Raw genomic sequence first — 13,278 nt, 5'->3', positions numbered from 1 at the left:
ATGCCATCATATTTCCAGTGAAAGGTGAAATTGAGCTATCAGAAGCCTCCTGTGGTCACAAATTATTTATCAGCCTCTAAAATGTACCTAGCATAGATACATTACTGAAAAAAAGGAAAGATTTGGCCTCTGCCTCCAATGAGCTCCATCTAGACGGTGTAAACTGTGAGCTGCCCAGGTTGCACTGTGATAAGGGTAAACGGAGGTTACTGGAGTTCTTAGAGATGGACTCTGCATATTTATACTCTGAGGATGCACCAGATATTTCACCATCTGAGTTGCACATGTGACAATCAGTGCCCATTGGAGCACTCTCATACCCCCTTTTACCTCTCCCCTTCTCTGTTCCTGAGTTTTCTAGGGCAAAGTGCTCTGACTACCTCAGTTCCTTCCCACCACCTCATCAGTTATGAGCTATAATTAAAGCTCCTAGGAAGAGGGAAAGGTGGGCATGTAGTGGAAATGTACAGAGTCCATCTGTCAAGGTATTTTTCCCACTTTGAACTTTAGCGTCCAAAAAAGTGGGGACCTGCACGTACCCTTCTAAGCTTAATTCTTGGCTTAGATCTGATAGCACTGCCACCAGCCAAAATACAGTGTTTGGCACACTTTCTGTTCCCCTAAAACTTTCCCTAGAAACCTAAGACTCAAACCCCTTGGGTCTTAAAACCAGGAGAAACAAACCATTCCCCCTCCTTTCCCCCTCCCAGACTTTCCCCTCCTTGGGTTACCCTGAGAGACTACACTGATCCAAACTCCTTGGATCTTAAAACAGAGAGAGGAATTAACCTTCCTCTCCACTCCTTTCCCCCCACCAATTCCTGGTGAGTTCAGACCCAACCCCCTTGGGTCTTAAACAAGGGGAAAAAATCAATCAGGTTCTTAAAAAAGAAGGCTTTTAATTAAAGAAAGAAAAAGTAAAAATTATCTCTGTAAAATCAGGATGGAAAACGTTTACAGGGTATTCAGCTCATATAGACTAGAGGGACTTCCCCCCCTCCACCTCAGCCTGAGATACAAGTTACAGCAAACAGACGTAAAAATCCTTCCAGCAAAATACACATTCACAAGTTAAGAAGACAAACATAAGACTAATCCGCCTTTTCTAGCTAGTACTTACTATTTTGAACGTGAGAGACTGTTTCAGAAAGATTGGAGAAACCTGGGGTGCATGTCTGGTCCCTCTTAGCCCCAAGAGCGAACAACGAACAAAACAAACAAAGACTTCCCTCCACCGAGATTTGAAAGTATCTTGTCCCCTGATTGGTCCTCTGGTCAGGTGTCAGCCAGGTTTACTAAGCTTCTTAACCCTTTACAGGTAAAAGAGACATTAACCCTTAACTATCTGTTTATGACACCATCATAAAGAACTCTGTTGACAAGTAACCTCTGTTTCTCCTTCAAGTGGCCTCTGCATATTCCCATTCCCCTTCCCCTCTTCCTCACAACCTTAGTTATAACCCATGACTGAGGTGCCAGTGGGATGGAACTGAGGCAGCCAGAGTGCCACACACCCTTTTATAGCCCTGCCTTAGAATATTCAGGGAACAATGACAGAGGGGCAAAGGGAGTATGCAAGAGCACTCCAACAGGCACTGCTTGTCCGGTTGTACCATCTGAGGCTACTTCTACACTATAAACCACTGGTGGCAGTGTGCAGTCTACTTGTAGGTACACACTGTAGTGAAAAAGCACACTGCATCCACATTGTGGTATGTAGATACACATGCTCGTGAAAGGCTCTCGTAGAGAGGATGCAGCAGAGAAAGGCTCAACCAGAGCCTCTCTCTGTTGCCGGACTCTTTCACTATGGTGGGGTAAGGGCTGCAGCATCAGGAAGCTGGCACAGTTTTCCCTGCCATCTCCCCTGCCACAGCTTTTCCCATGGTTAGAGTTTTTTCCTGCAGCACAGAAAGGCTCCAGCAGCAGCACAGTACACTGCTAAAAATGGCAGCACAGCCAGGGAGGCACAGCCTGGTTGAGTAGAGAGACACATAGGGATGTACTTGCGTGTATACCTGTCTGCACCCTTCAGGCACGTCTTTACTCTCCTTAGTTGTGCCTCACCATATACGCTGCTATTTATACCAGTGCTAAGGGAGCTACTTGGGTATGTACACTACACATTGGTGAAAGACGCGTGTAATGCAGACACACGAGTAAACAATATGTCAAACAGAACACAAAACACATTGTTCATTAGTTGTGGCTCTTATTTCTTATTAAGGCTACACTTAAAGATAAAAAGGAATAAGGAGGAAAAATTTCCCTGAAATCTGTCCTGCAACATATATAAAACACTAACATCATGAATTAATAATTGATAATCATGTCTGTAGCTGCAGAAAGGCAGTAAATTACACATTGGTTCATGTGTATTAGTCCTTTTAGATCCGAACCTCTAGCTCATTTAGAGTTCTATTTACATAGCACAAACGCAGGATTCAAGTTCTCTGTGTAAAACCTACCAACAATACTATATGGCAAATATTGTTCCAGTAAGTTCTTCCTTCACAGAAAACTACCTTGTGAGGGAAGTTTACCAATTACTTTGCAAGTTTCTTAATAGTACTTAACATTTTACATATTTGTTTACTTCATTTTTGCATCATTTACAGTATCAATACAACTGGTAAAAGGACGTGTTTGTTGAGCTGTTCCAGAGACAGAAGAGAAAACAATACATTGTTTTGGCAATGTCTCAAATTTCTCTTTTAGGGAAAAGGCTAAACTATTTTCACTGCTGAAAAATGGAATCCATCAACATAGAAAACTATATATATCCGGAATTTCTTTACCAGTGTTACTAGAATCAACTTAATACATAAAGAACAAATTATTAAAAAAAAACAAGCTTACTTTTAGCTGTTTAAATTGCTTACTTTCTGCATTTCACTCAGTTTGGAGAATGAAACTAGTCAGTTTCACTGTTGGGTTCTCATGAACTAGCACAATGCTGCTTGGCCAACATGCCAAAAATGCTATATTTTAAAAAAAAAAATAAATAAAAACATCTGTTTAGAACAGATTTTTTTAACATCCTCTGAAAATAATCTATATTGTTGTTTTCAGCTACTTGAAATATTCTCTAAAACCAGATCCCGTAGCAAACAAACTCTCTTTTAATTACTCTTATTCCTTGGCATTGTCAATCAGGTATTAGTTTTAATCCAATCTAACACAAACCTCTCTTCTTGTCATTACAAAGGATGCAATGTTACTAATTCTCATAATTCTATCACGAGTCTCACAATATCTGTTGTTTTTCTTAAAGCCTTGGCTCCAGGAATTATGATTAAGGCTGCATTTGAATCATGGGTACTTTTAGTAAAATTCATGGACAGGTCATGGATAGTAAACAAAAATTCACAGGCTGTAACCTGTCCATGACTTGTACTATATACCCCTAACTAAAATTTGGGCTGAGGAGCCGAGGATGCTAGGGGAGTGGGCCAGGGGAACATGGGTGCTTGGAGGGGCAGCATGTGGCCCAGGACCCCGCTGGTGCTGGGGGCGAAAGCCATGCAGCAGCATGTAGCCTGGGACCCCTGCTGGTGCTGGTGGGAGGAGGAGGAGGAGGGTTGGCAGGGCTGGCAGGCTCCCCAACTGGCTCAGCACGGCTCCCCGGAAGTGACCGGCATGTCCCTGCAGCTGCTAGGGGGAGGAAGGGCCAGGAGGGCTCTGTGCACTGCCCCCGTCATGAGCGCCGGCTCCCACCACAAGTGCCAGCTCCACAGTGCCTATTGGCTGGGAACCGCAGCCAATGGGAGCTGTGGGGACAGTGCCTGCAGGCAGGGTCAGAACGCAGAGCCCCCTGGTCTCTCCACCTAGGATCAGCATGGACATGTTGGCCACTTCTGGACACAGGGGCGGCTCCAGGAACCAGCACACCAAGCGCATGCCTGGCATGGCAAGCCACAGGGAGCGCTCCCCCAGTCACCGCAAGGGCGGCAGGCTGCCATCGGCGGCATGCCTGCGGAGGGTCCGCTGGTCCCATGGCTTCAGCGGACCTCCCGCAGGCGTACTGCCGAATCCACGGGACCAGGGACCTCCCGCAGGCAAGCCGCCGAAGGCAGCCTGCCTGCCATGCTTGGGGTGGCAAAATACCTACAGCCGCCCCTGTCTGGACAGCCCCACCCTCCCCCCAAAGTAAGCACCGCACCACATCCCAACCCCCTACCCAAACCCTGAGCCCCTTTCCCGCACCCAAAATACTGCTGCTGCTGGGGAGGTAAGTGGTGGCCCAAGACTGCCCCAACAGTGGCCAAAGTAGCTGGCCCAAGGACAGCCCTAGAACCAGCTGCACTGGCCACTGCAGAAGTCACAGAGGTCACAGAAAGTCACGGAATCCGTGACAGACACGAGGCCTTAAGTATGATTACCAGAAAGTCTTAGCTTTCATTTGAAAAAGAAAAAGTTTAAGTTTCCAACTCTTGGGATGTCAGCAAAGAGCAAAAAACAAAACAAAGCCTAAAGGCTTAAAACTAAAAGGCAGATAAAAAGACACTGCCCCTTTCAAAGAACTCATGATTCTTTGTTGTCTCTCTCATGATTTTATGAACGGCTGGTTTGGCAATACTGTTCTTTACCTTGGAGGAAAACATTTCAAAGTTCTAAAACTTCTACCAAAACCCCATGCAAAAAGAATGCAGCCACTATTCATAACCAGGGCTCTGCATACCCCATGCTTCTGTGGAATCTGCTACAGAATAATGGCACAAAAGCCAAGCTCTTAAAAAGAAAGCTGTTAAGTATCTAGCCATTAAGGCTGCAAAGGGCACCTTCCACAAGTGAATGAAACATAAACATATAAAATGTTGACTGAAGTCTACAGTCATTCTAAATATACTCAAGACAGGTGAAATGCTTCAATGCCCCACATAAATGAACAATTTAGAAATCTTAGGCCCCAAGAATTATGTACATACCTAACATCATACGCTTCTATTAACTTCAATAAGACCACTGCCTGGGGGTAAAGTTAAGGACATGTATTAGTATTTGCAGCATCAAGGCCTGATTATGCAAATTTAAGCCCAGATCTTTCATGTTCACATGGAGCTGAGTGCAGGATTGCTTCCTTAAAATGTAAGTATTTTACCAATGATAATTTGAACATCTTGTTAACACGCTTAGCACTACCAATACTGCCTCTCCAATTATTACCAGGTGCCAAGAGCTCAAATTCTCCCCCCTCAACTGTCCAAACCTTCAACTTCCATCCTGACAGCTTCTGGATGTAATGTATACAATGTGTAACTGTATTACAATAAATGTAATACAGTTACACATTTTAAACACAAAACTGTGAAGAACAATGAAAATTAAAAATTAATGGACAAAGTAAAAATTTAATTTAATAGCAAATTAAATATCAGAGGGGATCTATCATGACTGCTTTCCTGATTTTCATACTACATTAAAAACTTTGTTTTTTTTAATTTCTCTCATCCGCTATATTTGAGTGCTGTACAACACAAAAGTCATGCCACAAACCTTAGGTCAAGCTTGCCAAGGAGCACACATATAACAACGAACCTATGTCTATAATGATGATGATTACGGGCCGTAAGTGATTACTCACTGTTCTATTCAGTCCAAAAATAGTTTTATGATTAGAATCCTGGGCCTACTTCTTTTAACAACTGAAGCATTACTGAAATGGGTAACAAAAATTCAGGTATGGACTATGATTAGTCTTTCAATGTTAAGATATTGAATAATTAGTCTTTCAAGATGTTTTACACTGTACTGGAAACATAACTTACATTTGTAACACTATTAAAAACATTTTCAGTATGAAATAGAATTATTTCAATATGATCTTAGACAAATTAAAAAATTATGGGGTTTGGGTTTTTTAAGGCAACTAGAATATGTCACTCATTAAGCAAAGGATCAGAGATACTGATAGTTATAGTTGACAAAGATCATCCCCAAAAGTGAATCTTTCTGTACAGACCAAACAAATTGGAGGTCCTTAAACTTTTATGATTTCATGTAATTCATACTCTCACTTGAAAACTTTTTTCAAGCATATCACTGATTTTTTTCTTCTATGAAGACATACACAGGAGTGGGACAGAGCTCCCAAGAAACTCCACAAGCTTCCTCTCACAGAATTTCCAATTAGTATGTCCCACAGGATAAGGTTACAGAGGGCTGAAGAAGCAGCAGGGGATGTTGGCCTACAAACACCCCAGAACATAGTGATCCTACAGGAGCTGTGCTGAACCTCCTTCCGTTGTTACGCAAGAAGGTCTAGAGACTTTGTGAGAGTTTGTTCTACTTGAACTACTACAGAATAGGAAGAGAAATATGCCACTGAAGATGGCCACTCCCACCTCTATCCCGAAATATTAATGAAACCCTGATACTATACAGTATTCACAGAGTGAGGTATGTCACAGAGCAGGAGCTCTCCATTCCATATTTTGTATTTTTTGTCTTTTCACCTTTACAAGTTAAAGACACACATAGCCCTAAAATCTTTTATCTCCCCAAAAGAAGGCAATGTTCTTACTAATTTCAGATAGTACAGATGTTCTTTTAGGAGTCAGTTTGTATGTCATCGTAATTAGCATTAGGAAGTGTTTTGTGGTGGGTGGGTATATATATCAATTATTTCGGAGGTTACATCTATTTAAATTTACAACTAATGGACCTACTTTGTTTTTACTATGGCTTGGCTGTATAGGTTTGAGACCACAGCGAGCTGACAAGTGCAATAAAATGTGATGTATCAGAGGGGTGGCCGTATTAGTCTGGATCTGTAAAAGCAGCAAAGAATCCTGTGGCACCTTATAGACTAACAGACGTTTTGGAGCATGAGCTTTCGTGGGTGAATACCCACTTCCTCAGATGCATGCATAAAATGTTATGTTACAGCTAGCACAGATTCAGAATAGGATTCCCACATAGCCATGCATTTTGACAGTCTTGTAAGGAAGGATCTTATTGGTGCTGTTGTTCTCTTCCTACACCCGCTGCTTCACTAGCTATACCAACAACATCATCTCATTAGCGCCACACTTTTGTTCCAATCCAGTTTTATGGCATCTTGTTTTTGTTACCATGAATTATTGACATAAGAAGTGTTGACTCATGAAGCTCAGATTACAATCAGGTTTTATGGTACACAAATTTATACCACCTTCTTTAAAACTTCTTGTAAAGAGAGTGTCTCTGTGTGCACCCTATACCTGGGCTCCAAGTGGGAGAGCAACAGCACAGGACTAACCCTGCTGTAAAGGCAGTTGGTTTCATTTTCTGCTCAGTACAGGCCAGGTGTAGGGCAGCCTCTGTATGCTGAGTGAAAATGACCAGGCTAATGTTAGTTTCACTTCAGTGTAGGAGCAACTCAGAGGACACCTGAGGGAGGAGGTGAGAGGCTAGCCCCAATTTTCAGGAGATCCAATGGGAGCAACAAGAATTACTAGGTAACTAAGAAACTTAGACAAATAAATTTTAAAAAAAACAACTTCCAATTAGTATGTCCCACAGGAGAAGGTTACAGAGGACACCAGTCAAGGCACCTCCTGAGGCAAGTCTCGCTCTGCCCATTGTACAGCTGGGGCAGGGCAAAGCAGCGCCAAGAGACTCCCCATGCCCTGCCCACCGACAGCCCTGCCCGCCCCCCGCAGACCCCTGCCCCCAGGGCTCCCCCAGACGGTCCGCAGCCCGCTCCTCACGCAGGGTGACCGGACAGCATGTGTGAAAAACTGGGATGCGGGGGGGGGGGGGCGGGGAATAGGCACCTATATAAGAAAAAGCCCCAAATATCAAGACTCTCCCTATAAAATCGGGACATCTGGTCACCCTACAGGGCCCCCAGCGCCAGCCACCCCGCGCACACAGGGGCGGCATATAGTGCCCCACCCCACCCTGCGCCCCCAGCCCGGCCGGCGCCCCCTCGCTTACGCCATTGTCCAGTGTTTACATCCGCACCCCTCCCCGCTTCTTACTACAGCCCCGGCGGCTGTCGCACACACCGGAGAGTTCTGCCCGCACGCACCAGCCAGCCGTCCCTCAGCGCCGCCCACCAATCGCCGGGCACAACCGGGCCGGGTGGCCAATGACCACGCACTGCATCCTACGAAGGCGGGTGGAAGAATCCCTCCATAGCCAATGGCAAAACGAGGCCCTGCGGGGGATCCTCCTACACAAGGCTGAAGTCAGGAGGGAGTGGGCTGGTAGGGGCTAGTGCGCGCGCGCGGACGCCTTCACAGTTCAAAGGGTTTATCTCATGAATAATTACGTGTAACCTTATGAATAGTCAATATTCCCGCCGAAGCGGTCCCGCCCCCTTCCTGTGCCCCCTTCAGCGCCCCGCCCGGAGTGCAGGAGATTGTTCATTCATTGCCCTGGGCGGGCGCGGTGAGTGTTGCGGTAGCTGTGGTCTTCAGTGTGCGGGACGAGCAGTCAGTGAATAGCTCAGGGGCTCCGGGGTTGCACAGATGCTACGCAATGTTTGTTATTATTTCTCTGCGGTCCATATTTACCGGCCTCTACCCAAAGCTTCTCTTTCCAGTCCCTGTGACCAGCGAGGGGCCTGCAGCAAACCGCAGTCCGGGCCACACCTAAATTATTCTCATGGTTGAAAGAATCCAGGTCTGGGCCATGATCCAGATTTCGCATAGGGCAGTCTGAAACAAAAGCCTAGTTTAAACATCTCCCAACATGCTCAGTGTTTTCAATCAAAACCCACACAAAAAAATGTATGGCTTGAAATATTACTGAATTCCAGAGGTAAGACACTGCATGCAAAATACACATAAAGCAACAATGAAAGGGCTCTACTTTAACATGGAGACAGCACTCTGCACAGCAATGGGGAGAAGGGAAATTTGGTCTGGGCCCCAGGACCAGCTCTTAATTCTGTAAGAGATGCATAGGATCATTACTGCCCATGCAAAGTTACCAAGGGCTTACACTGCAAGAGGTCTTTCCTCAACAAAAACAGGGACACGTTGGTCAGTAATGTTTTTTTCTCTCCCAAGACATATCTGCTTCTAAAATGATTGAAAAATAAATATGGAAAGCTGTCCTCTGCAGTCCTTTTGAAAAATGCTACTTTCTGGTCCTATAAACTCAAAATGGCAACAAGGGCAACCTTTGTGTGGGTTTGTGTGGTTACTTTGGTTTTTTGCTAAGGCTATATCTACACTTTTGTTGGTATAACATGTTGCTCAAGAGCATGAAAAAAACCACACCCCTGTGTGACATACATTACACCAACAGAAGTGCAGTTGTGGACAACGCTATGGCGGCAGGAGCCGACATAGCTACCACCCCTCATTGGGGGTGGTTTACTTATGTCGACAGGAGAGCTGTCTCCTGTGGGCATAAAACGGCTACATGGGAGATCTTACAGCAACGCAACTGCAGTGGTATAGCTGTGCCTCTGTAAGCTCTGCAGACATGGCCTAATCATTTCCACCCTAGAGAACTATCAAAATCCACAGAAATATCTATTGTGTACAGTATTTATTTATAGAATAGGATTTTTCTGAGTCCTGACATTGATTATATAAATTTAAAAAATGTTTCTGTTTACATTACTCATCTGAGCCAGAATTTGAAGAACTGGGCCCAAAGTAAATCTCTCCTTCAGATGTCCCTAACCAAGAGACAAAATATTAGAATGCCCTAGGGAGAAGGTTCTGAAAGAGTTCATCAACTGGGGAGACAAAACAGTGAGACAGAACCAGAGGCTAATTAAGAAATGAGAAGGAATCAGAGGCAGTTTAAGAAGCATGGGAAGGACAAGAGTCTGTTTAAAGAAGTTGAAGAGGATGAGAACAAGAGCAGACTGCTGAAGGAAACTAACTTTTGGAGAGAGGAACAGAAAGAATTCCTGAAGCAGGGATAAGAGAATGCATAAATTAGAATAGCAGTTGCAGGAAAAAGTTAGAGAGAGATGGAGGCAAGATTGCAAAAGAAGGGAATAAAGAAAAAAGTTGAAATTACAGTTCCATTGGTATCATGCTGCATTGGGTAGCCAGGGTTGTACTTGTTTGTTTGTTAAAGGAAATTTAGATATCTGTAATTTGGCTATCTTCTCTAGATCACCGTAACAATGATGAAGTTCAGTCAGAGTTGTTTTGGGCTTTAATGGTGAAACCCAGATAGATTAACTGAAGCTGGAACATAATAAATTGTAAATCCAGTTGCTGGATCTACTACAACATTATCATGATCATCTGTGAGTCATTATATAGTTAGAGAAGCAGTTGATCCTGACACGCACATTCTTCTTTATTGTAATCAGGCACATACAATACATTCTGGCTTAATTATGTGTGATCCCACAACAAATACTGTTGCCTCATTTGCTCACAGTTTCATGATTTTTATAAACGCTGAAATATTTTATTTTCCAGTTCTCAGATAACTGTATTCTGCTTGTTCATATTTTGTCTTCTGTTTGTTCCATGCAAGCCAGTGTACAAAAGTTTTGGCATGGAATTCAGCAAAGGGAAAATAAGATTTGAAACTAATTTTCCAATGTTTGTTTAGTCATGACTGGGCATTCAGCATTAAAAAATATGATATAATGAGCTTGTAGAGTTATTTACAATTGCACAGTGTAGAATTCTGCAAACTAACATTGTATCACATGAAACTGAAAGTACCTAAAATACATTTGTAAAGCAAAATAGATACAAATTATCATGTATAATGTATGGGGGAAGGGGCACTGACTATTTATTAACCAAAACTCTTACTGGAATGTTAAGTTTCTAATTTAAACCACAAAAGTTGGAAAATCAGAGTTAAGGCTTAAACAACATCCCAAACTGTCATTATGTGTATGCATTATGGGCTCAGTTTTGTAAGGTACTAAGCATACCTGGTTGATGCTGACATTCCTTGAGTCCCATGGAAGTCATTAGACAGGTAGGGTGTTCAGTATCTCACAGAACTGAACCCCTAACAGGATACAGGGATACATCCACAGCTGGTATAAATTGTCATAACTTCACTGACTTCAATTACAATTTATACCTGCTGAGGATCTGCCTGGTAGTGTCTTTCATTCCAAAATCATATAATACTAAACAGTGAAACATACTATTGGGTAAATATGAGCTGGATGGAAATGAAAAGCAATTTTTGTAAAAATTGCAACTTTTTTTTAAATGTTCTAAAGAGAACCATTTTTATTTTTTTAAATGTTCATGAAATTGTTCATATTAAAAATAGCCTAAACATACAAATTTTATCAAAATAGTTACCAAAATTATTCAAGGTTGGCAAACAAACCTTTTTTTAGTTACATTAAAACTAGGAAGCTTTGTTTTGGGTTGCTTGTTTTTTTTAATGCATGTATGCTTAAATACTACTAAAAATATAGCACTGCTATAGATAATTCAACGTGTACCTTTTCTTTTGCAGTTATAATTCTCTCTTTCATTTTAGGCCCTGCTGCTAGCAGCAGTGCATTAAAGCAGAATCCCTCCCAGCTCAGGATCTTAGTTTAAAGAGGTTATCTGAATGTGTGAACACAGTATTCTGATCTTCAGGGATCTGACACTCACAGTGTGGGAGTAGCAGTTCACTTTGGTCTGTCCATCTGGATGTCTTACTAACTGACTGATGTGCAGATCCTTCTGCCTGCAAGCAGGTACAGGGGAGGAATGCCACCCAGCCAGTTCAGAACAAAGACTAGGTAGCATTTTGGAGCCACCAGGATCTCTTCTGATGCTTTAGGTGTCTGCAAGAAGATCTCACTCAGACACACAATGGGTCCCTTATGATGAAGTTGGACTGATAGTGAGAATTCCTTAGGTGTGCCCAGAAATTCTGGTAGACTCAGCCTTCATTTAGGCTTTATCCAACACTGGCCAGGAGCCCTGTGAAATATCTTTGTCAGATCTGCCTCTCCCATCTTTTTTACTCTATCTCGGGAGGTCCTTTTCATTGTAGTGAAATACTAAATATTACTACAATTACATAACATTTACATTCTTGTATGCCCAGATGCCATAATTAGTATCAGGGCCACATTGTTATAAGAATAATAAGAGACAGTCCTGGTTTAGTGGAGCAAATGAGCTACTTTGTAATACAGAGTTATATCCTTCATGTATTATTATTATTATTATTAGTGTCCCTGCACCATTACTAAATATGGTATGGAAAACACTCTTACATTTCAAAAGGATGGGCTAGCTCTTAGCTATAAGTGTCATGGGAGTCATGTGGCTAAAATATTTGTGTCAAATACTTGGCAAGTGTCATAGTGCTAGAAAATGCTCAAAAGATGTAGACATTTGTATAGCAGCAGCTGCTGCCACATTTTGGGTCCTTGATCAGCCTCTGTGAGGACATCATGATCCAGTTTGCTATGGAGCTATGGATCTACAGAACTGCAGTTATACCAATTGTTGTACAGCAGTGAAATGTGGGCATTGAGGAAGGCTGAAAAGATTTGGATTGACATTTTGATTCTCTTTATCTTCAGCAACTGTTCCATATTAAGTGGCAGGACAAGATCAGCAATGAGGATTTCAGAGCTGAATGCAGAAACCACCACCATCAGTAATGGTTTGGTTTTGGCTTTTGGTACAGATGACATTAGGATGGAAGACCAATTAATTACGGAGTATGTTTACCAAGGAATGCTGCTACATGGCTGGCGATCATGGAGCTCAATTTGCAAAGAAGCTATATCCATTTTGGATTTGCCATGGCAATGATGATGTGGCTAAAATTCCATGGAGACTTTTTACCATATCTCTTCCTGGAAGCATGCAGGATGGTGGACAGTGACATGGAATAGTGCTTGGTGAATAAGAGACCAACAAGTATAGAATAAAGCTTTCATTTTGATATACTCCCACCTGTGAAATGTATACATGATGGCCATTCTGTTGGAGAAAGCCTGTAGGAAAAATGTTCACCCTCTGCTACCCTCAACCCACTTGTTTCACAGAAAGCACTGTGCTGACCTCTCTGAAAAAGTAATGTTTCTGCCTGTGCTCAGGAAAATGCCCTTAAAATGTTGAATATGAAAAACAAACTGAAAAACTAGAAGACGAAATTTTGTAAAGCATGTTAAATATGAAAGAGGGAGAAAAAGAAAGATACATTTTATAATAGAAACATTTCTGTTTGTAAAAAGAACGAGGAGTACTTCTAGCACCTTAAAGACTAACAAATTTATTTGGGCTTAAGTTTTCGTGGGCTAGAACCCATACCAGTGCCGCTGATTTGAAGGTACAGATTGTCCCCAAATCTGAAATAGTTGTTGGTGAAGAAAAAGTCACAAAGTTT

The 13,278-nt window shown here is 42.5% G+C and overlaps 1 protein-coding gene and 1 long non-coding RNA gene across 8 annotated transcripts in view; one reads left to right on the top strand and one right to left on the bottom strand.

Moving 5' to 3' along the window:
• The window catches only part of BLTP1 (bridge-like lipid transfer protein family member 1), a 233,015-nt gene extending 224,998 nt beyond the window's left edge, over positions 1–8,017 (bottom strand). For 6 of the 7 annotated variants that reach the window (XM_050946197.1, XM_050946193.1, XM_050946196.1 and 3 more), the window contains exon 1: positions 7,921–8,017. The gene's annotated coding sequence lies outside the window, so the exon portion shown is untranslated. Of the gene's footprint in view, positions 1–5,166; positions 5,234–7,920 lie in introns of all 7 variants that reach the window. The other variant, XM_050946192.1, reaches the window with a different exon arrangement.
• A 271-nt stretch (positions 8,018–8,288) lies between these two features.
• LOC127047865 (uncharacterized) lies at positions 8,289–12,838 on the top strand. The gene is made up of 2 exons (XR_007773489.1): positions 8,289–8,376; positions 12,467–12,838. It is a non-coding gene; the product is annotated as an uncharacterized LOC127047865 (long non-coding RNA).
• Positions 12,839–13,278: the final 440 nt, after the last annotated feature.

The sequence above is a fragment of the Gopherus flavomarginatus genome, chromosome 3, assembly GCF_025201925.1.
Source record: "Gopherus flavomarginatus isolate rGopFla2 chromosome 3, rGopFla2.mat.asm, whole genome shotgun sequence".
Taxonomy (NCBI): Eukaryota; Metazoa; Chordata; order Testudines; family Testudinidae; genus Gopherus; species Gopherus flavomarginatus.
This window is presented reverse-complemented; position numbering and strand designations above follow the sequence as displayed.